The 20,305-nt window shown below is 45.4% G+C and overlaps 4 non-coding genes across 4 annotated transcripts; 3 read left to right on the top strand and 1 right to left on the bottom strand.

Moving 5' to 3' along the window:
• Positions 1-1,132: 1,132 nt before the first annotated feature.
• On the top strand, positions 1,133-1,204 carry trnaa-cgc (transfer RNA alanine (anticodon CGC)). Its single transcript has one exon. It is a non-coding gene; the product is annotated as a tRNA-Ala (tRNA).
• An 856-nt stretch (positions 1,205-2,060) lies between these two features.
• On the bottom strand, positions 2,061-2,133 carry trnaa-cgc (transfer RNA alanine (anticodon CGC)). Its single transcript has one exon. It is a non-coding gene; the product is annotated as a tRNA-Ala (tRNA).
• A 4,138-nt stretch (positions 2,134-6,271) lies between these two features.
• Positions 6,272-6,343, top strand: trnaa-ugc (transfer RNA alanine (anticodon UGC)). The gene has a single exon. It is a non-coding gene; the product is annotated as a tRNA-Ala (tRNA).
• A 452-nt stretch (positions 6,344-6,795) lies between these two features.
• On the top strand, positions 6,796-6,867 carry trnaa-ugc (transfer RNA alanine (anticodon UGC)). The gene has a single exon. It is a non-coding gene; the product is annotated as a tRNA-Ala (tRNA).
• The last annotated feature ends 13,438 nt before the right edge of the window (positions 6,868-20,305 follow it).

Here is a 20,305-nt window from a genome sequence, read left to right as displayed (position 1 = left end):
GAGCAGGGAACAGGCATTTGGACCACACAGAAGTAAGAACAGTCTGGATATTAGGCAGAGAGATTCATTTCCCAGAGAGTAGTGAGTCACTGGAATGAATTGCCGGCTGGTGTGGTGGGTGCTGACACTTTGTATACTGGGCTTAAAATCATCTAGTTTTCTGCTCCAACCAGTCAATTAAAGATGAAGTATGCGAACCTGATACAACTGTGGGTGAACGGAAGAGACCAGGCCTCGGCACTTAGTCTAATGAGAAAGGGGGAGTTGAGAAGAAAGGCCGGGAAAGTGGGGAGAGACTCCTTGAACTGTGCTGTAACCACCCTTCCCATTTCAGGGCGCATTTTTGGAACGCTCCCGTTATCAGTCACTTTGCTTACGGTTGGACGGGACCAGAAATGCTCAGGCACATTGTAGCAGAGGCCGGCAAGAATATTTCGAGTCCTCCAGCTTCAGAGGAGGGCAAGGTGAGGCACGAACAGCATTGAGTCTCATTTCACTAGAGACGGCCAGGTGTGAGTTTGTGTTTGAAGATCACTTCACAAAAAACACCTTGACGAGCTGAGGTTACTGACGGACATGATGGACAGGAAAAGACCAGCTGGTTCATCAATCCTGTCCCACATGCCCGGAGCATCGTGACTGGACACTTCCGACCGACACCACCCGCTCCACCCACCGGAAACATGTAATCTCCTGGGAGCGATTACAAACCAGAAAAAAATACAGACCCAATTTTTGGAAAGTTCCTTCCCGACATCTTCAGGCGATTGAAACCAGTCCAGGACATGACAGTGGCCATGTGTCGGTGAACAGTAAAACCACTAACCTTCGATATGATGCGATCTCTGTCCCAGTCAAGAACAGATCCAGATCCCTCGAGAAGGCAGAGAGAGAGTCAGCACCCACCACACCAGCCGGCAATGCATTCCAGAGTCTCACTACTCTCTGGGAAATGAAGAACCGCCTGACATCCAGACTATTCTTACCTCTGTGTAGTCGAAACGCCTGTTCCCTGCTCCGCCCCAATCTTTGAATCTGCAAATAATCTATCAAGTGGCAGACCCACCTTGGACGGGCTCATAAAATGAGAACGATCAGTTCTTCTTTCCTTGGGTAGCTATTGATTTTATCTGGGGATGTAGCTCAGTGGTAGAGCGCATGCTTCGCATGTATGAGGTCCTGGGTTCAATCCCCAGCTTCTCCAAAAATATTTTTTCATCAGAATTACGCACGGAAAGGCGAATTTCGCTTTCTGAGCGCAGTGAGTTCCAACTTCTGAGGCTCCACAAACATTCAATTGTCCCGGAGCAGGACTTCATCTCACGGTCCCTTCAGCAGCTCAGCTCATAACAGCCGCCGACTGACCAGAATTCAAAAGGTAAAGTGCTTGGGCATAGAAACTGAGACCTCATACACGCGAAGCATGCGGTTTATCACTGAGCTCCAACACCAGATAATAACGACCTCTAACCAAGTGTGAAAGGACTGAGTGCCTCACTTTCCTTAGGCTACCCGAGGATTTACTCTGCTGAAAAGCATTTCCTCTTTTAAGCATAGGAGATACCTGAGGTCTGCGGACCTGATACTAGTATTTTAATTCCAGATTTTATTTAATTAATTCAATTTTTAATTAATTGAAATTGAATACCCAGGCTGCCGTGGCGGGATTATTAGTCCAGGACTCTGGATTATTCGTCCAGTAAACTAACCACTATTCTACCGTACCCGCTGGGTTAACAGAAGAAACCAGGTCTCGTCACTCAGAGAAATGAGAAAGGGAGCGTTGCGAAGAAAGTCTGGGGGAGAGGTGAGTCTCCTGGGGCTGTGCCGACCAGCACTTTTGTTTCAGGTCGCTGTTCTTCCAACTGCTCGCTGGACATTGCACCGTCACACATTCCGATCAGTCGGCGGCTGCTGTGAGCTGAGCTGCTGAGGAGACCGTTGGATGAAATCTTGCTCAGGGGCAATTTAATGATTGTGGAGCCTCAGAGGTTGGAATGAGCGGCACATCGAAATCAAGATTTGCCTTTCTGTGGGTAATTGTGGTGAAAAAATAGCTGTGAAGATGCTGGGGATTGAACCCAGAATCTCATGCATGCGAAGCGACGCGCTCTACCACTGAGCTACATCCCCAGAGATAAGCGATTTTCAACGAAGAGCTGATCTCCTTCATTTTATGAGGTCACATAAGTTTTTTTCTTGGGCTTCAATTCATCTCCTTTTCTGCTCCAACCAAACAATTAAACGTGAAGTTTGCGGACCTGATATAATTGTGGGTGAACGGAAGAAACCAGGCCTCAGCACTCAGAGCAATGAGAAAGGGGGCGTTGAGAAGAAAGGGTGGGAGATGGGGAGAGCCTCCTTTGGCTGTGCTGTTACCATCCTTCCGATTTCAGGGCACATTTTTCGAACGCTCCCTTTATCAGTCACTTTGCTTACGGTTGGACGGGACTAGAAATGCTCAGGCACATTGTGGCAGAGTTCGGCAAGAATATTTCGAGTCCCTGAGCTTCAGAGGAGGGTACGGTGAGACACAGACAGCATTGAGGATAATTTCACTATAGACGGATGCAGGACTTGCCCCAGGTGTGGTTTTGTGTTCAAAGATCACTTCACTGAAAACACCTTGACGATCTGGGGCTACAGACGGACATGATGGTCAGGAAAAGACCAGTTGGTTCATCAATCCTGCATCACATGCCCGGAGCATCGTGACCAGACACTTCCTACCGATACCACCCGCCCCACCCACCGGAAACATGTAATCTCCTGGGAGCGGCGACAAACTAGAAACAAATCCAGCGCCAATAAGGAGGGGAAATTCTGGGAAATTCCTCCCCGACTCCTTCAGGCGATCGAATCGAGTTCAGTGGATCACACTGACCATGTGTAGGTTAACTGTAAAACCACTTAACTTCTATATGATGCGATCTCTGCCTCAGTCAAGAACTGGTCCAGATCCATCCAGAAGGCAAATTGAGAGTCAGCACCCACCACACCAGCCGGCAATGCATTCTAGAGACTCAGTACTCTCTGGGAAATGAAGAACCGCCAAACATCCAGACTATTCCTACCTCTATGTCGTCTGAACGCCCGTCCGCTGCTCCTCCCCGATCTGTGAAACTGGGAATAATCTATTTCTTCACTCAGAGGGTGGTGAACCTGTGGAATTCTCTGCCACAGAAGGCTGTGGAGGCCAAGTCACTGAATACATTTAAGAAAGACAGATTTCTACACAAAGAAGGCATCAAAGTGGATGGAGAGAGAGCGGGAATATCGTCTTGCGATGGAGGATCAGCCATTGCCGACTCGTGATCTGATTTTCTCTGTTATTATTACTGGGCCCGCTCTCCAGCCCCGGGATGGGAGCCATTTCAAAGGCGCATGCGTGCTTCCATTGAATTTTATCGTGTGCAGAGCGTTCGGTTTTCCTCGAGGTGAAGAAACCCTTTCCTGTCCTTGTGTGTGAAGGTGAGGTGAGGACACGAGGATCTTTTCAAAATTCGAAACATAAAGCGTTTGGAGATGCCGGTGATTGAACCCGGGACCTCATACATGCAAACGCTCTTCCACTGAGCTACATCCCCTCACCGGAACTACTTCAAATTTAGAATAACAAAAGTGGGCTTCCCGCTCTGTCTCTCCCGGACAACGCGATGCCCAGTCGTCACACGTGCTCACAATGTTCAACCTCTGCTTCAGTTCACGGGGTTTCTGCTCCTCTTTACTGTGAACTTTCCAAAAAAAAAGTCAGCGGAAATTAAAAAAAATACAATTGCCACTCCTCAGTGACGAGGCTGAAATCCAACCTCTGAATCAAAAAGTGAGATGGATGAATGACACAGCGTCAAACAAGAGCTGAGACTGCTCGCTCGACATTGCACTGACACACATTCCAGTCAGTCGGCGGCGGCTATGAGCTGAGCTGCTGAGGGGACCGTGAGATGAAGTCCTGCTCCGGGATAATTTAATGCTTGTGGAGCCTGAGAAGTTGGAACTCGCTGCGCTCAGAAAGCGTCATTCACATTTCCGTGCGTCATTCTGATGAAAAAATATTTTTGGAGATGCTGGGGATTGAACCCAGAGCTTTCATACATACGAGACATGCGCTCCACCACTGAGCTATATCCCCAGACTGCAGCCGAGGCTAACCAAGTAAAGAAGAACTGATTATGAGGCTACCCATGGTGGGTGTGAAACGTGATGGATTATTTCCAGTTTCAAAGATCGGGGAGGAGCAGCGGACAGGCGTTTTGACCACACAGAGGTAGCAATATTCTGGATGTTCGGCGGTTCTTCTTTTCCCAGAGAGTACTGAGTCTCAGGAATGCATTGCCGGCTGGTGCGGTGGGTGCTGACTCTCGGCCATCTGGATGGATCTGGACCAGTTCTTGACTGAGGCAGAGATCGCATCATAGAGAAGGTGAGTGGTTTTACAGTTAACCTACACATGGTCAGTGTGATCCACTGGACTCGATTCGATCGCCTGAGGGAGTCGAGGAGGAATTTCCCAGAATTTCCCTTCCTTCGTGGCCCTGGATTTTTTCCTGGTTTGGAACCGCTCCCAGGGGATTACATGTTTCCGGTGGGTGGGGCGGGTGGTGTCGGTAGGAAGTGTCCAGTCACGATGCTCCAGGCATGTGGGACAGGATTGATAAACCAACTGGTCTTTTCCTGACCATCAGGTCCGTCTGTAACCCCAGATCGTCAAGGTGTTTTCAGTGAAGTGATCTTTAAACACGAAACCACACCAGCGGCAAGTCCTGCATCCGTCTGTCGTGAAATTATACTCAATGCTGTCTGTGCCTCACCTTACCCTCCTCTGAAGCTGAGGGACTCGAAATATTCTTGCCGGCCTCTGCTACAATGTGCCTGAGCATTTCTAGTCCCGTCCAACCGTAAGCAAAGTGACTGATAACGGGAGCGTTCGAAAAATGTGCCCTGAAATCGGAATGATGGTGACAGCACAGCCAAAGGAGACTCTCCCCCTCTCCCAGCCTTTCTTCTCAACGCCCCCTTTCTCATTGCTCTGAGTGCCGAGGCCTGGTTTCTTCCGTTCACCCACAATTATATCAGGTCCGCAAACTTCATGTTTAATTGTCTGGTTGGAGCAGAAATGGAGATGAATTGAAGCCCGAAATAAAGCCTTATGTTGCCTCATAAAATGAAGGATATCAGCTCTTCGTTGAATCGCTTTCCTATCTGCGGATTTAGCTCAGTGGCAGAGCGCGTGGTTCGCATATATGAGGTCCTGGGTTCAATCCCCAGCATCTCCAAAACTATTTTCTCACCACAATAACCCACAGAAAGGCGAACCTTGATTTCGGTGTGCCGCGAATTCTCACCTCTGAGTATCCACAAGCATTAAATTGCCCCTGGGCAGGATTTCATCTCACGGTCTGCTCAGCTCACAGCAGCCGCCGACTGATCGGAATGTGTGACGGTGCAATGTCCAGCGAGCAGTTCGAAGAACAGCGACCTGAAACAGAAATGCTGGTCGGCACAGCCCGAGGAGACTCACCTCTCTCCCAGACTTTCTTCGCAACGCTCCCTTTCTCATTTCTCTGAGTGACGAGACCTGGTTTCTTCTGTTTACCTCAGCTCGTCAAGGAGTTTTTTGTGAAGTGATCTTTAAACACAAACTCACACCTGGCCCGTTATAGTGAAATGAGACCCAATGCTGTCCGTGTCTCACCTTACCCTCCTCTGAAGCTCAAGGACTCGAAATATTCTTGCCGGCCTCTGCCACAATGTGCCTGAGCAGTTCCAGTCCCGTCCAACGGTAAGCAAAGTGGCTGATAACGGGACCGCTCGAAAAATGCGCCCTGAAATAGGAAGGATGCTTCCAGCACGGTTCACGGAGTCTCTCCCCCCTTTTCCAGCCTGTCTTCTCAACTCCCCCTTTCTCATTAGACTAAGTGCCGAGGCCTGGTTTCTTCCGTTCACCCACAGTTGTATCAGGTCCGCATGCTTCATCTTAAATTGTCTGGTTGCAGCAGAAAACTAGACGATTTTAAGCCAAGTATAAAATGTGTCAGCACCCACCACACCAGCCGGCAATGCATTCCAGAGACTCCCTACTCGCTGGGAAATGAAGAACCGCCTAACATCCAGACTATTCTTACCTCTGTGCAGACTTCACGCCTGTTCCCCGCTCCTCCCCAATCTGTGGAACTGGAAATAATCTATCACCTGGCAGACCCACCTTGGGTGGTCTCATAAAATGAGGACAATCAGTTCTTCTTCAATTGGGTAGCGGCTTGCTTTATCTGGCGATGTAGCTCAGTGGTAGAGCGCGTGCTTTGCATGTATGAGGTCCTGGGTTCAATCCCCAGCATCTCCAAAGATATTTTTTCATCAGAATTAACCACGGAAAGGCAAATCTCGCTTTCTGATCGCAGCGAGTTCCAACTTCTGAGGCTCCACAAGCATTGAATTGTCCCGAAGCAGGACTTCATCTCACGGTCCCCTCATCATCTCAGCTCATCGCCGCCGCCGACTGACCGGAATGTGTGACAGTGCAATGTCGAGCGAGCAGTCACAGCTCTTGTTTGACGCTGTGTCATTCATCCATCTCACTTTATGATTCAGAGGTTGGATTTCAGCCTCGTCACTGACTATTGGCAATTGTATTTTTTTATTTCCGCTGACATTTTTTTTGGGAAATTTCGAAGTGAAGAGGAGCAGAAACCCCGTGAACATTGTGAGCACGTGGAACGACTGGGCATCGCGTTGTCCGGGAGAGACAGAGCGGAAAGCCCACTTTTTATTCTAAAGTGGAGGGATGTCTTTTGTGGGGCTGTAGCTCAGTGGAAGAGCGCATGCTTTGCATGTATGAGGTCCCGGGTTCAATACCCGGCATCTCCAAACGCTTTATGTTTCGAATTTTGAAAAGACCCTCTTGTCCTCACCTCACCTTCACACACAAGGACAGGAAAGGGTTTCTTCACCTCGAGAAAAACCGAACGCTCTGCACACGATAAAATTCAATGGAAGCACGCACGCGCCTTTGAAATGGCTCCCATCCCGGGGCTGGAGAGCGTGCCCAGTCATAATAACAGGGAAAATAGGATCACCATTCGGCCCTTCGAGCCTGCTCCGCCATTATTTATGATCATGGCTGATCCTCTATCTCAATACCATATTCCCGCTCTCTCTCCATATTCTTTGATGCCTTCTGTGTGTTGAAATCTGTCTTTCTTAAATATATTCAGTGACTTGGCCTCCACAGCCTTCTGTGGTGCAGAACTCCACAGGTTCACCACCCTCTTGAGTGAAGAAATAGATTATTCCCAGTTTCACACATCGGGGAGGAGCAGCGGACCGGCGTTCAGACTACACAGAGGTAGGAATAGGCTGGATGTGAGGCGGTTCTTCTTTTCCCAGTGAGTACTGAGTCTCTAGAATGCATTCCCGGCTGGTGTGGTGGGTGCTGACTCTCTCTCTTTGCCTTCTGGATGGATCTGGACCTGTTCTTGACTGGGACAGAGCTCGCATCATATAGAAGGTGAGTGGTTTTACAGTTAACCTACACATGGTCAGTGTGATCCACTGAACTCGATTCGATCGCCTGAGGGATTCGGGGAGGAATTTCCCAGAATTTCCCCTCCTTATTGACCCTGGATTTGTTTCTAGTTTGTCGCCGCTCCCAGTTGATTACATGTTTCCGGTGGGTGGGGCGGGTGGTGTCGGTAGGGAGTGTCTGGTCACGATGCTCCGGTCATGTGGGGCAGGATTGATGAACCAACTGGTCTTTTCCTGAACATCATGTCCGTCTGTAGCCCCAGATCGTCAAGGTGATTTTAGTGAAGTGATCTTTAAACACAAAACCACACCTGGGGCAAGTCCTGCATCCGTCTATAGTGAAATGAGACTCAATGCTGTCTGTATCTCACCTTACCCTCCTCTGAAGCTCAGGGACTCGAAATATTCTTGCCGGCCTCTGCCACAATGTGCCTGAGGATTTCTAGTCCCGTCCAACCGTAAACAAAGTGACTGATAACGGGAACGTTCGAATATTGCGCCCTCGAATCGGAAGGATGGTTACAGCACAGCCCATGGTGGCTCTCCCCCTCTCCCAGTCTTATTTCTCAACGCCCCCTTTCTCATTACTCTGAGTCTCTGAGTATATATCAGGCCCGCATACCTCGGTATAGTTGTCTGCTTGGAGTACAAAAGGAGATGCTTTTCAGCCCAGTAAATCCTCGGATGGCCTTAGGAAAGTGAGGCACTGAGTCCTTTTATATTTAGTTAGAGGTGTTCACTATCTGGTGATGTAGCTCAGTGATAGATCGCGTGCTTCGCGTGTATGAGGTCCTGGGTTCTCTCTCCAAGCACTTTATGGTTCGAGTTTTGAATTCTGGTCAGTCGGCGGCTGTTATGAGCTGAGCTGCTGAGGGGACCGTGAGATGAAGTCCTGCTCCGGGATAATTGAATGTTTGTCTCAGAAGTTGGAACTCACTTCCCTCTGAAAGCACGATTCGTCTTTCTGTGGGATATTCTGATAAAAATAAATGTTGGAGGTGTTAGATATTAAACCCAGAAATTTATACACGCAAAGCAGGCGCTATACCACTGAGCTACAACCCCGAATCCAATAGACCTATAAGCAAAGGTAGAAAGACTGTGTGCTTACTGTCTTAAGACCACCCAATGATTTACTGGGCTTAAAATCATCTCCTCTTGTGCTTCAAGCAGACAACAGCCACGTAGTCCCGTAGCGACGGTTGGACGGGACTAGAAATTCTCAGGCACATTCTAGTAGAGGCCCGCAACAACATTTGGCGTCCTTGAGCTTCAGAGGAGAATAATGTAAGACGCAGAGACATTGAGACTCGTTTCAGTAAAGACGGACGCAGGCATGCCCCAGGTGTGGGTTTGTGTGAAGATCGCTTCATTGAAAATACCTTGACGAGCTGGGGATGTGGAGGAATAAACGGAAATGACGGGCAGTAAAAGACCAGCTGGTCCATCAAGCCTCCCCCTCACTCGTGATGGCTGGAGCATCATTAATGACACTTACTCCCCCTCACCCCGCCCGCAGCCATGGAATATCCTGGGAGAGACAAAGATCCTGAGAAAAATCCTGTGCCTTTATGGGATAGAATACAGTGGAAAATTCCTCCCTGACCTCCTCAGGTGATCGAAACCGGTCCAGGAGATCACATTGATCGTAAAAAAGTAAACTGTAAATCCTCTTACCTTTTATATGTTACGCCCTCTGTCCCCGCCCAAAAATCGGTCCAGCTCCAAGGAGAAGGCAGACTCCCTGGAGAGTCAGCACCCCCACGCCAGCCAGCAACGCATTCCAGAGGCTCACTACTCACTGGGAAAAGAAGAACCGCCTAAAATCCATCCTATTCCTACCTCTGTGCAGTCGAAACACTTGTCCCAGGTCCTCCCCAATCTGTCAAATTGGAATAATCTCTCACTGGGCCCACAATCCAGCCCTGGGTTCGGAGCCATTGATACGGCGCGTGCGCTCTTCCATTGAATGCTATCCTGTGCCGAGCATTAGGTTTTTCTCCAGGTAACGAAAGTCTAGCCTGTCCTTGTGTTTAAAGGTGAGGCGAGTCCAAGCGGATCTTTTCACAATTGTATCCAAAATTCGAAACATAAATAGTGAGCAGGATAATAGCAGACTTCAGGAGGACATAGACAGACTGACGAAATGGGCAGACACATGGCAGTTGCAATTTAATTTGGATAAGTGTGAATTGATTCACTTTAGGAAGAACCACATGTAGAGGCAGTAGACTCTAAATGGTACTATTTAAAGGGGGGTGCAAGAGCAGAGGGACCTAAGGGTACATATTCATGAATCTTTGAAGTTGACTGGGAAAATTGATAAGCTTGTTAAGAAAGTGAATGGGACTTTGGTTTTGTAAATAGGGACATTGAATACATAAACAGGGAAGTCACGCTGAACCTTCACAAATCACTGGTTAGGCCTCAGCTGGAGTATTGTGTACAATTCTGGGCACCACACTTTAGGGAGGATGTCAAGGCATTGGAGAGGGTACAGAGGAGGTTTACTGGGATGAAACCAGGGATGAGGGACTTCAATTACGTGGAGAGATTGTAGAATCTAGGATTGTTTCTCCTTAGAGTAGTGAAGTTTAAGGGGAGACCTGATAGAGGTATTCAACATAATAAGGGGTTTTGGTGGAGCAATTAGGGAGAAACTGGTTTTTACTGCAAGTGGGTCCCTAACCCTGGATTGAGATCTAGCTGGAAGGCCATAGGCTGAAAATAGTTATAGATGGATTTGGATCTGTTTGGAGACCGGTCACCAGTGGTGTCCCGCAGGGGTCGGTGTTAGGACCAATGCTCTTTACTATTTTTATTAATGATCTAAATGTAGGTGTTGGGGGCACGATTTGCAGATGATACTAAGATTTGTACGAGTGTCAGGCCTGTAGACGATTCTCGACTGTTTCAGTTGCACCTTGATGTGTTGGGTGTTTGGGCTCCTGACTGGTTCTAAATAGAGCATAGAGGTCTATTTATACCCCAGCTCCCTATTCTCTTTACCTATCATATCACGGCACATATGAGCACTGCCGTGATGTGATAGTTAAAGTGAATAGGGATCTGGGGTCTATTTGTAGGACATAGGAACAAAGGAACAGAGGAACCAGAGTGGGCATTCAGCCGCACGGGCCTGTTCCGCCATTCCATTACATCATGGCTGATCTGTATCTTAACTCCATCTACCCGCATTGGTTCCAGAACTCTGAATACCCTTGCCTAACAAAATTCTATAAATCTCAGCTCTGAAAGTTTCAATTGACCTCCATCGTCAACAGCTTTTGGGAGAGAGAGTTCCTGATTTCCACTAACCTTCTTGTGAAGAAGTGTTTCCTCACATCACCCTGAGCAGCCTAGCTCTAATTTTAAGGATATGTCCTTGTTCTACATTCCCCCCACCCTGAGGAATGCAGCATGTCTATTTATCCTATCGCATCCGTTAATCATCTTGAATATCTCAATTAGATCGCCCCTTAATCTTCTATATTCAAGGCAATACAAGCATCGCTTATGCAACTCATCATTTAATACTTTGAGCCACGGTATCATTCTAGTGAATTTGCCCCGCACCCCCTCCAAGGCCAAAATATCCTTCCTGAGATTCGGCGCCCATTACTGAATGCAGTGCTCCAGATGGGGCATCACCAGATCTCTGTACGGCTGTGACATAACCTCCACCCTTTTGTATTCCAGCCCCTTTGAGATAAAGGCCAACATTCCATTAGCCCTTTTAATTAATTTTTGTACCTGTACACTAGCTTTTACTGATTCCTGTACTTGGACCCCAAAATCTCTCTGCTCATCCACAGTTCCTAGCTTCTCGCCATTTAGAAAATACTCTGATATATTTTTCTTAGGTCTAAAGTGGATGACCTCACACTTTCCTACGTTGAACTCCAATTGATTACAAAACAACACCTACTATTTTGTCTTTGTACTAGACCTTGGTCAGGACTCTGTTTGAATACTTTGTTCAGCTTTGGTCTTCTCACACGGTGAGTGATATTGAGGCGTTGGAAAGGGTGCAGAGGAGGGCCACTAGATTACTTCCCAATATGAAGTATCTTAGTTGTCAAGATAGGCTAAAGGAGCTGGGATTCTACAATATAGAGAAGCGTAGACTTAGTGGCGATTTGATCGAGGTGTATAAGATGATAAAGGGAACATATTTTGCTCGAGTAGATAGTTTGTGCCAACTAAATAGGTTTGGGAGGATCAGGGGTCACAATTTTAAGTTGTACAAAGTCAGATCGAGGTTAGATTATCAGGAAGTGATTCTTTTCCCATAGAATAGTGAACTTCTGGAACAGACTGCCGGCTCGTGTGGTGGACGCCGATTCGCTGAATTCCTTCAAGCGAGAGCTGGACCTATTTCTGGTTGGGGTGGAGATCACCTGGTCCAAAAAAGTAGGTACTGCATTGAATTATCAGGGCCAGATTGATCTCCGGGGAGGACAAGCTTTCACAGACTCAAAGGTTAGATAACAGGAGGACAGGCAGAAGACATTTTGTTTAAGTCAATCAAAGCGACCCGCTGATGTGGGGAAGTGCTGTATATATTTTATTTTATATTAATAAGATTGAACTGGTGAAGCCAATAATACCGATTGATTAGTGAGTTTACTTGGTGTGAAATGAAGCAGTTTATCGATTGGGATCAGCTTCATCGTAACAAGAGTTTCCTTTCTCCGATTATTGAAAGATTCGTGAGGCGTGTGGCACATGTACAGAAACACGAATATCCAGTTCAGATATCAGGGGGAACTATTGTTACATCTCGGGGTTACACTGTTACATTGTTAGATATTGGATAGGGCAGAAGCAATTATATCCAGTTCAGATTATTAGGGGGAACTATTGTTACATCTCGGGGTTACACTGTTACATTGTTAGATATCGGACAGGGCAAAAACAATTATACCCAGTTCAGATTATCAGGTGGAACTATTGTTACATTCCTGGGTTACATCGCCGTAGTGTTGGAATTGATGCAGTGCAGAAACATGGATATACGGTTCAGATTATAACGGGGGACCATTGTTACATCCCTGGGTTACACTATCGCATTGTTTGATATTGGACAGTGCAGAAACAAGGATATCCTGTTCAGAGTATAAGGGAAATTATTGTCACATCCCTGGTTTACATTGTCGTATTTTTAGATAAAGGGCAGCTCAGAAACATGAATATCCAGTTGAATTTAAAACGGGAACCATTGATGCATCCCTGGGTTACACTATCGTATCGATAGATAGGGGGTAGTGAATAAAAAAGAATATCCAGTTCAGATAATCCTGGGAAATATTGTTCGATCTTTGGGTTATTATTAGATATTGGACAGTGCAGACACACGAATATCCAGTTCAGATTATAAGGGGGAACTTTAATTACATCCCTGGATTACAGTGCCGTATTGTTAGATATGGGGCAGTGCATCGGCCTCTAGGATCTGTACCTATCAGAATAAAATAAACTATATGCAGCACTTCTCTACATCACCGGGTCGTTTGGATTCAAGCAATTCAAAACGTATGCCATGGCAAATATTTTCCAAATGCCCTTTATCTTCATCAATTTCAAATAATATATTCAATTTTCTCTTAAACGATGCAATGGTATAAGTTACAATTGTCTCTTTTCTGCTTTTTCCACTCCTTTTCGTAACACATTCCACGCTCCAAAAAAACTCTGCGTGAAGAATTTACACTTCAACTATTTCATGATGAGCTGAAATTGATGACCCCTTGTCACTGATCCTCACAACCAGAGGATACAATAATTATCTATTACTCTATCACTGATCCTCATAACCAGAGGATACAGTAATTCTCTATTACTCTATCACTGATCCTCACAATCAGAGGATACAGTAATTCCCTATTACTCTAGCACTGATCCTCACAACCAGAGGATACAATAATTATCTATTACTCTATCACTGATCCTCATAACCAGAGGATACAGTAATTCTCTATTACTCTATCACTGATCATCACAACCAAAGGATTCAGTAATTCTCTATTACTCTATCACTGATCCTCATAACCAGAGGATACAGTAATTCTCTATTACTCTATCACAGATTCTCACAACCAGAGGATACAGTAATTCTCTATTACTCTATCACTGATCCTCACAATCAGAGGATACAGTAATTCTCTATTACTCTACCACTGATCCTCACAACCAGAGGATACAGTAATTCTCGATTACTCTATCACTGATCCTCATAACCAGAGGATACAGTAATTCTCTATTACTCTATCACTGATCCTCACAACCAGAGGATTCAGTAATTCTCTATTACTCTATCACTGATCCTCACAACCAGAGGATACAGTAATTCTCTATTACTCTATCACTGATCCTCACAACCAGAGGATACAGTAATTCTCTATAACTCTATCACTGATCCTCACAACCAGAGGATTCAGTAATTCTCTATTACTCTATCACTGATCCTCACAACCAAAGAATACAGTAATTCACTATTACTCTATCACTGATCCTCACAACCAGAGGATACAGTAATTCTCTATTACTCCATCACAGATCCTCACAACCAGAGGATACAGTAATTCACTATTACTCAATCACTGATCCTCACAACCAGATGGCACACTAATTCTTAATTACTCTATCAAACACCTTCATATTTAAAATTAAAGTCTCTTGTCTATTTCTGTTGAAATAATCCCGGTATTTCAAATCTTTCCACCTATCGTTTCCCTTCCCGGGCCTCATTCGAGAGAATCTGCATTGTGCTCTCTGTGGGTTTAATCTTGTTTCTATAAGGAGGCGTCGAAACTACAGACTGTCCTCTGGAACTACGGGCTTTAACCAAAGATAATAAATAAAAAAGCTTCATCCCAGTCTTCAGCCCGACAGAGCTGTGAAACGGGTTATAACCAAAGAGACAAAAGACAGATAACTGATAAATCTTCATTCTAGTCATCAGCCCGAGAGAGCAGTGAAACTGGATATAAACAAACAGAAAAAAGGCAAATAACTAAATAAGCTTCACCCTAGTGACTGTCGCTGGTCTCATCTTAAATAGAGAACTCTGTAAAGGCTGCCTCCGCTGTCATTTGCTCCACTTTTGACAGCCGTGCCTTGAGACATATCCAAGCTCCAGAATGCCCTCTATTTCAATGCGATGTCCGTTGATAAACCGAGTTATGATGTTCGAACAAAACAGTGTCCACAAGTACTTGCTAATGTTAATTTATCTCAACAAGTTCGTCTATTATATTAATCTCTTTCTGGTGCAAGAATATTCGCCCAAAAATTACATTTGTTCTTACAGTGGACAACTAATGAACACATTCGAAAGAAAGTCAACAACAACTCGCATTCACAGACCGCCTTTAATGTAATAAACATTCCCAAGGGGCTTCACGGAGTGATGGTTAAACACGGGCACTAAAGTAATAAGAAGATATCAGGAGGACTTGCCAAAATATTGGTCAACGCGTACGTTTAAGGAGGGTGTTAAAGGAGGAGAAACAAATGGAGAGACGGAGGGGATAAGGTTGGTTTTCTCGAGTAGGATTTAGCTGTCTGAAGGAGTGGTCACCAATGGTGGGATGAAGAGATTGGAGGATGGTAAAATATAACAATAACTACTTGTATTTATATAGCGGATTTAACATAGATAAATATCCTGAGCGGATTTACTGAGGTATAATCAGACAAAAATGGACCCCCAGCCAAATAAGGAGATATTAAGGGGATGACAAAAGCATGAAGCAAGATATGGCTTTCATGGAGGGTCTGAAAGAAGGAATGAAGTTGCCTTGATGTAGAGCCTTGTAAGATCTCAGGACGGCCCAAAGCGCTTTCCTGTCAATGAAATACATTGTGAAGTGCAGTGACTGTGGTAATGTAGGAAAATGGCTCCAGCCAATTTGCCCCTACGACAGTACAGCACTCCCTCAATACTGCACTGCAATGACCGCCTGGTTTATGCGTTCAAGTCTCTGGGGTGATATTTGAACTCACAACTTTCTAATTCAGAAGCCGAGACTGCTACCTCAGAGCCACGGCTGACACCTGAAAGAGGGAGAGGGAGATGGAGTGGCATTGGGAGGGAATTCTGGAGCGTGGCTATGGCTGAAAGCATGGCTGTCAAAAGCAGGGCAAATGGACTAAGGAGTCACAAGCGGCCAGAGGTGGAGGAGCAGAGTGTTTGGCAGGGGCTGCAGGTCAGGAGGTGGTTATCGAGATAGGGAGGGGTGAGACCCTGGTGTATTTAAGTGCAAGAAAGAATAAAACTAAACTACAAGCTTAGGAGACTGGAAGCCACTGCAGGACAATAAGGGCTTGGATAATTGGTGAGGGACTCGCCAATCAAAAAGAAAGGGGTAACGATGGACCCAGTGGCAAGGATGTGGAGATTGTGGGGTCAAAAATCATATCTTCCCAATTTTTAACTGGATGAAATCGTGGTTCATGAAGAACAGAATATCGCTCTGACAGCACAAAGACATTGGAAGGGTGAAGAGAGGCGGTGGATTTGTCAGCGTCCATCTGAAAGCTGGTCCATGTCTGCGGGCAATGTCACCAAAGGGCAACATGTCGATGAGGAAGAGGAGGGAGTCGAGGATTGAACCTTTAGAGACATCAAATATAACGGCGATAGGGTGGGAAGAGAAGCTTCTCCTGGCTATGATCAGATAGGTGAGTGGAACCAAGCGAGCGCAGTCCCAGCAAAAGAGGTCAGTGATCGATGAATGACGAGGTAGTTGTGGACGAGAGGGCGGAGCTGGGGAGGGGTGGGCCATGGAGGGATTTAATGACCCGGATGAACAATTTAAATATTAGGTGATGGGGAACTGGGAGTCAGTGAGGGTCAGTGAGGCCGAGAAGAACCTGGTTCTGGTTGGAGGTGGAGTTTGGGTGGCCGGCCAGGCGTGCATTGGAGGAATGGAGTCTGGAGGGGAAGAGGCATTGATGAGGGTTTCAATGGCAATGGGCTGAGGAAGGAATGGAGGTGAGTGAGGGAAGCACAGGGCCTTTGTGGAGGTCAAATTGGGTCATGAGCTCAGCTCGCGGTTACGCGTGAGCAATTTTACTGGAGCCGTCAACCAATGTAAAATAAACGGGTAAACATCTGCAGCCAAATAACGGAGAAAGGTATGGCAATGAATCTCGTTCAGTCTCCGACCCCAAATATCACCCACAGTCATTTCTCGGCTGCAATCCCCAACGTGACCTTTAACTGTTTCCGTGTCAGAGACTCAAAATTCATATTTTAACTGGGAAACTGCAGGAACAGAGTGAACCTGGTCTGCTTGTGTCCCTGGATTCAGTGAACACGCGGAGAAATCTGTAAAATTTATGAATGAATCGGCAGGAGTGAACATGGTCAATACAATTATATGAAAACTGTAAATGAAGCCGCTCATTGTTGTTGGACCAGTCCTTTCTGAGCACAGCTTTTAACGAAGAGAGGTCTCATTCAGATGATACCCTAAACTTTGAGATTTTTGTTAAAAATCCACGTCATTATTTACATTGGAGACAAAGCTGCTGATGTAATGTGTTTGTTCAGGTGACTGTAACTAATAGCAATGATCAGGGGTATAACCGTGTCAGAGGAGATTTACCCCCTGTATAAAGCAGATCTCGGCGCAATGTATCAGCTCAGACTGCCTGCCGGAGCTGCGGTTTTCACATCAACAGAAGTCACTGCTTCTCACAGAAATGGAATATCCAGTAATGTTTCTGATAGAACGCATTTACTATCCTGTTCTTGCAATCATTGGAGTTCCAGGTAAGCCGTTATCTCATCTGTGAATATTGTAATTTGATGTTAATTCTGCTGCTATACTTGGCTAATTATTTTTCTTTTACCATGTTTTACACAGCCACCTGTTCTATTCCATCAGTTGGATGCTGGACTATTTAAAGTCGCTGCTCTTTTGTCTTGTAGGAGCTGCATTATATCTGTAGTGAACGCTGTGTATCCAACCCTGGCACTGTTACTGGAGTATTCTGTATACTGAATGTGTTGTTGAATAATGGTATGTCCTTAACTTCTAAACGTTCGGTCCTGTAGCAATTGCGTTACATCTGTAGTGAACATTGTTTATCAAACCTTGGCATTGTTACTGGATTATTCTCTGCACTGAATTGATTGTGGAATAATGGTCTATCCGTCGGTCCTGTATCAAATGCATTTTATCTGTGGTGAACTTTGTTTATCCAATCCTGGCATTGTTACTGGATTATTCTCTGTACTGAATGTATTGGAATCAGGTGTCTTAGCTAAGAGCTGGTATCAGACCATCAGGAGCTGTGAACAGTTTCATGTTGTGGAACTAACCTGTCCTGGAATATTTTTACATGAATGTGTTTTCAGTGATTTATAATGAGACAGCTCACGGTCTCAATGTTACAAGGAGGCAGCGCAATGTCCTCCCTCCACAATAACATGGTTCAATTTAACTGGGATTTCAATGTATTTATTGGTTATCACAGTTATGAAATATTATTTTATTTTATGTGTATCTGAAGAAGCTCCAGATTTCTGGTTACTGAACTGAGTTTGCTGTTGATTCTTTCACATCTCATTTTCTGTTTCACTGTGGATGAATTCACTGTAAAATGCAATGTTTTGAGGTTATGTTCTATCAGTTTGCACTTTATCTGTTGGAATCAGGAGCTCTTCTATTTATCTGTAAATTATAAGCAGCAGCGGTGAGGTTGGTGTTTTGTTAATTGAACAATGCCGCCATCTAACGCTTTACTTTAAAGACAGGAGGAGGAATTTGAATCGTTTTGAGGTTTGTCTGGAAGAGGCATTCGATTCTGTTTATTCCATGCATTGTAGATGAAGTGAACAGTGTAGGTGAACAGGTGGAGAACGGGATGATCTGTAGAAATATTAAACTGTTCACAGAGGATTCACCATTTAACAAACGGACACTGAGAATAAGATCGTTGGAACACGGGTCTGGTGAAGATAAAGCAGGTGCAGGATTTGAGGATTTACTCGGACGTGAACAGGGAAATTGAGAAAGTGAGTAGAGATAGAAAGGAGCGATAGAGAGGAGCGATAGAGAAAGAGGTTGTGAAGGAAAACGAGAGGGAGGGGGAGAAGGAACGAGAGAAAGAGAGAGACACAAACACAGAGAATGAGAGAAAGAGAGAGAGAGCAGTAGCGGTGTGAATAATTCATCGGAATGAACTGCTGAAACTTCCAGCACAATTATGCAGAGGAAATGTGACTTGAAGGTTTTATTAGGAAGTTGTCAGATTGTGAGAGTTTTATTGTACTCTCTCCGGGTGTGTTTATCACTATCAGGTCCTCAGGCTGTTTATGTGAATATTCCTTTTACTTGTTTACTGACTGAAAACATGAAGATAATTGCATTGTATTTAAATAATAAAATCAGTGTTATTTTGATCGCATTGAAATATATGTCAGCTTAATTCAATAATGAACGAGGTTAATAGAATTAATACATTTTAATTTAATTTTAATTGAATGTGCAAAGTCTATTTATTGAAAACATTGTGTAACCAATGAGCTGTTCCCTGACACCTATCACCACAGAAATTAAAGGTGGAATTTCTTAATGGGATTGTGTTACTTGGACCTAGAGATGAGATTTCCTCTAACACTCTGCTGCAGTCTCTCCCCATGATTCCCAGCCTCTCCTCCCACTGCATTGAATCCTCGGTCTCCTCCTCCATTGTTTCAGTTGATCCGCTTTCTCAAACCTTCTGCTCCTGACTCCCCTCCACCTCCTACATGTCCTTTTCTTGTCTCCCTCCCAATCTCACTCACTGGCTCGGCCTCCAGCTGTTTCTTCCAATCCGATCCGAAGCCTCAAACACACCGCTGCGGATCTCGATATTTCCCGTCTTGTACCGGCAACTGTCGGCTCTCTTAACCCAGAGCAACCAATCAGCAGCACCTCACCCTGTCCCCTCACCTTCCCGGCCCTCGCTCACTTTCCCGTACATCTGGAGCCCAAAACCGGATTTAACCCGTTGGATTTCCGGCCCGTAAAACCTCTTCACCTTTCCCCACCGGCACTGCGCCCTCATTCGGCCCTTCCAGTGGACCCGGTGCTCACTTTATTCATATTCTGCATCGATTTCTTAATTCATTATTCATAATTGTGTTTGAAATATTTCTTTGCCTGAAAACGCTGCCCAGATATATGGTATTAACCATTTGGATTTTAATGTGGGGGGATGATCAAGAAGTTTGCAGATGATACAAAAATTGGCCGTGTGGTTGATAGTGAGGAGGAAAGCTGTGGACTACAGGAAGATATCAATGGACTGGTCAGGTGAGCAGAAAAGTGGCAAATGGAATTCAATCCAGAGACGTGTGAGGTAATGCATTTGGGAAGGGCGAACAAGGCAAGGGAGTACACAATAAATGGGAGGATACTGAGAGGTGTCGATGAAAAATGGGATCTTGGAGTGCATGTCCACAGATCCCTGAAGAACTGAAAAATAAGGTGGTTAAAAAGGCATAGGAAATACTTTCCTTTATTAGCGGAGGCATAGAATCGAAGAGCAGGGAGGTTACGCTCGAACTGTATAAAACATTGGTTAGACCCAGATTGAGTACTGGCTACAGGTCTGGTTACGACATAACAGGAAAGATGTGATTTGACTAGAGAGGGTACAGAGGAGATTGACGAGGATGTTGCCAGGACTGGCGAATTTTAGCTATGAGAAAAGATTGGATAGGTTGGGGTTGTTTTCTTTGGAACAATGGAGGCTGCGGGGAGATTTCGGTGAAGTATACAAA

Source organism: Heptranchias perlo, unplaced genomic scaffold, assembly GCF_035084215.1.
Source record: "Heptranchias perlo isolate sHepPer1 unplaced genomic scaffold, sHepPer1.hap1 HAP1_SCAFFOLD_60, whole genome shotgun sequence".
NCBI lineage: Eukaryota > Metazoa > Chordata > Chondrichthyes > Hexanchiformes > Hexanchidae > Heptranchias > Heptranchias perlo.
Note: the sequence above shows the minus strand (reverse complement) of the source record. Positions and strands in the feature narration are given on the sequence as shown.